This window comes from Helianthus annuus, chromosome 3 (assembly GCF_002127325.2).
Source record: "Helianthus annuus cultivar XRQ/B chromosome 3, HanXRQr2.0-SUNRISE, whole genome shotgun sequence".
Lineage (NCBI taxonomy): Eukaryota > Viridiplantae > Streptophyta > Magnoliopsida > Asterales > Asteraceae > Helianthus > Helianthus annuus.
The window spans coordinates 113,752,507-113,756,350 of NC_035435.2; the positions used below are offsets into that span (position 1 = coordinate 113,752,507).

A 3,844-nucleotide genomic window follows, 5' to 3' on the forward strand; every position below is an offset into this window, starting at 1 on the left:
TAGGCGTATCTTTTTTCGGAAGAATAGGGTTTAGCGATTTAGGAATCGCATAACTCTCCACATACCAGTCTAACCCCTTTTGAGTCAAGACGTTAAAGCAACCAGAAAGATTGCTTTTATTCGCCATAACAGAAAAAAGAACTTACTAACCTGAATAAGCAGATCGATGTTTTTCTCGCCAACAAAGATGAAGAAAGGAAGAGAGGAAGATGAAGGATAAAAGTATAAAGTAAAAAGTAAAATCGAGAAATCACCTCTCCCCTTTTTATAGGGATATGAAACCGCCTCAAAGGCCCCAATCAAACGACGACACGTCATGATAACTGACGCACACCAACCGTCACATCGGGCGGAAAATTTAAAACGACTGACAGTCACCAATCTTAGATCACCGCCCAATTTCAAAATTTTAAAACCGCCAAGCAAAAGACCGTGAACTCCAGAACACTTCGACAAATAGTTCGACATTTTTGCTAAACAAACATTACGAACTAGGGGGACTTGATGAGGATACGTCCCTAACCGGACCGAATCATTGCTACAAACAGATCGGACCGGGCCTTGCACCACGAAACGAACCGGACCCTACGATGGTCCGGTGTAACTAACTAGGCCCCACCTCCATAACCGTCATGACAGCGACTGGTCCGACCCTAACTAACTCGCCACGTCAGCACACCCAAAAGCTATAAATACCCCGCCAAAGCCTCCAGCAAGGGGTAATCGCTACTCTCTCTCTCCCTGACTTATTTCCTCCTCACAAATACTTATTCTCACGCCCGAGCTTGGTCACAGAGAGGCCCCCCTCCCTGTGACGAGGCTAACGGTGTGCTTGTCTCTTGTGATCTTGCAGGTCTCTTGTCGGATCATCTGAAGTTCTACTCTGGCCAGTTCGTATCAACTGGTTTTTGAGTCTTCATCTCTCAAGTTTCAACACATCCGGTGACCTTTGATTCGAAGTGCTTTGGGTCCGGCGAGAAGGAGAGTCGCAATCGCGGCTAGGGTTCTGCAGGGTTGAATTTCTGGCTTGTTAGTGTTGGAGCGTGTTAAAAAGCTTAACAATCGTCACGAATGGTAATGATTTTCATCTGAATTGTTTAAAATGTATGGTTGTTACATGGTTGTTGATTTTGTTTCTATGTTAAGTTTTTTTTATAGAAAATAAAGGAAATGGGAGGCAATACAAGAAGAAAGGGGGTGAAGATGAGGAGGAAGCTGTTCAAAATTACCGTGGGAAGAAGTTATCAAATAAAAAGTCAAAACAACGAAAGGTATGATTAATTTGATTTTAACAGTTTTGCTTTGCTGGTATAATTCTTCATTCTCTTACAATTTAAGGTGAATTATGAAATTTGTATTAATTGAAGTTAACTGTTTAAGGATATCATGAAACAAACTATATCTATTAGAAGGTAAATTAGATTTGTTTGTCATACACAATCATATAATTTAAGGTGAATTATGAAATTTTGTGGTTTTAAGTTCTTTATTAATCATAAATGAATGAATGTGCTGAAATTGCCAGATCTAGCTTCTGTTTATGAATTCAAGATTATTATGGGTTAAATAATCTGGTTGATACTAGCTACATCAAATGGTACGTTGAAATCACAATTAACTGCAGTGATTACCTTACATTTTTATTTTGTTATTTTAGTATTACATAATCACTTTCACCACATCCAATCTACCCCTAGATGCCATATATACATTAAAAATGTATCATGGCATTGTTTTTGTGTGTGTGTGTATATATATATATAGTGTGAGGTTCATTGGGGAACACTAAAAAAGTGGGGAACAGCGGGGAACCGACTCAAACGAACTCCGATTGGACTCATTCCAGCGGCGTTGGAACCGTCTCGTCGAACCCTAACTAGGATCTCTTAACCCTAAACCCTAAATCATAACCCCTAAACCCTAAATATATTAGGGTTTGGCTTTTAGGGTTTAGCTTTAGGGTTTAGCCTTAGGGTTTAGCTTTAGGGTTTAGCTTTAGGGTTTAGGGTTTAGCTTTAGGGTTTAGCTCTAGGGTTTAGCTTTAGGGTTTAGCTCTAGGGTTTAGCTTTAGGTTTAGCCTTTAGGGTTTAGCTTTTAGGGTTTATAGTTTAGATTTTACGGTTTAGCTTAGGATTTAGCCTTATTTTTTAGCTTTAGGGTTTAGAGTTCAAGAGTTAGGATTTAGGGTTTAGGGTTAAGAGATCTTAGTTAGGGTTCGACGAGCCGGTTCCAACGCCGCTGGAATGAGTCCAATCGGAGTTCGTTTGAGCCGGTTCCCCGCTGTTCCCCACTTTTTTAGTGTTCCCCAATGAACCTTCCCCTATATATATATATTAGTTTAGTTTAACACGAGTTGCGTGTGTTATGACATGTTACGCAGCTGTCCCCTACAATTCTAAAATCTGAGGGAGCGCCAGTCTATCGTGCTTCTACGCAAGCATACCGGAGAATTTATTGTAATTTTCCAGGGGCATACCATGCAGGGTTCAATAGTGAAGAGGCTGTTAATGTGGCCCCATGAATCGGCTACAACACGGGCAAGTTGCAGTTGAGTTTTATAGCTATGTTTGGTGCAGCGCTCTTAGTGGCCAAGTTCTAAGAGGGTTATATAGAGAGAAAATCGGGAACCAAAGAGATAGAGAGAGAGAGAGAAATCAGGCGGGGATCGAGAGGGAAAAGTGAGAGGTATGACGACAGGGATGGTGATGCTAACGAGAGGTGGTGGCTGTGGAATGTGGAGTGGTGAAAATGCAGCGGCGAAAGGCGATGCTACATAAGCAGAACAAAAGTAGTTGTCGTTAGTAGCATTGCTGATGTTGAAGAAACGCATTGCCGAAAATGGAACATTGAACGCAGGGAGAAAGACGAAAGTTCATATAACGACGGGATTTTCGAATATTTAGTACGAAGGTTCGAGAGACCTGACCGAATGAACTGATAAGATTCACCGTTATTCGAGTTATGGCCGTTTAAAGACGGAATAGAAAAATCGTCTCCGGCTATTGTAGATCTTGTATTGTACGTTACCAAAAAAGTGGACTTGAAGATGCGAGATGTTAAAATCTTGCAGCCGACGATAGCGACACAAAGTGTGCGTTTTTCGGAGGCGAACTCACTTTACGAAATGGACCGAGCCCCACAAGAGGTGACCAGTGCGATTATCGAGGCGCAGTCTTTAGCGAGGACCCGTGAACGGACTCTCGATTAGTCATGACTTGCCAAGTATTAAAATTTCGAGGTCGGTTGGATTACCCGACCTTTGGAGGCTAAGAAAGACGTTCATAAAGTTGACTGGTCCATCAAGCTTACCCCCCCCCCCCCCCCCCTTGGATGCTGACAGTGCAAAGAGAATGTTTATTGACTATTTGAACAGAGAATTTGGAAGTGAATAATTGTCTATCAAGAATGATTTTTGAATGTAAATCTTAAAGCTTTTATTGTAATATTTAGCCGAAATTTTTGCCCCTTGTTATGACTTAAAGCTTTTATTGCATATCATATTTTGTGTATAGAAGCACAGACCATGAAATTTTTTATATATTTATGAGATTAAATTAACAGAATGTATGATTACCATAAGGCAAATGAGAACTCTTTGAATAAAGTTATTTTGGGTGGTTTTTGTGAGTTTTATTGTTGATTTCTTTTTTTATGACAAACATTCTTCTCACTACCAAGTGAGTTGTATTGTCGACTCCGCTCGTAACGCACGAGTTTTCCACTATAAATAAAGTGCAGGCCTGTTAAGCACTTCTTTTTGGATCAACATCATTAATTCCCATGAAAATTTTTAATATTATATTTGTCCATCCAAAAATATAGTCGGATATTGTCAAATATAGGG

The 3,844-nt window shown here is 40.3% G+C and overlaps 1 pseudogene; it reads left to right on the plus strand.

The window, feature by feature from the left end:
- Window positions 1–2,517: 2,517 nt before the first annotated feature.
- LOC110907322 lies at window positions 2,518–3,392 on the plus strand (annotated as a pseudogene).
- The last annotated feature ends 452 nt before the right edge of the window (window positions 3,393–3,844 follow it).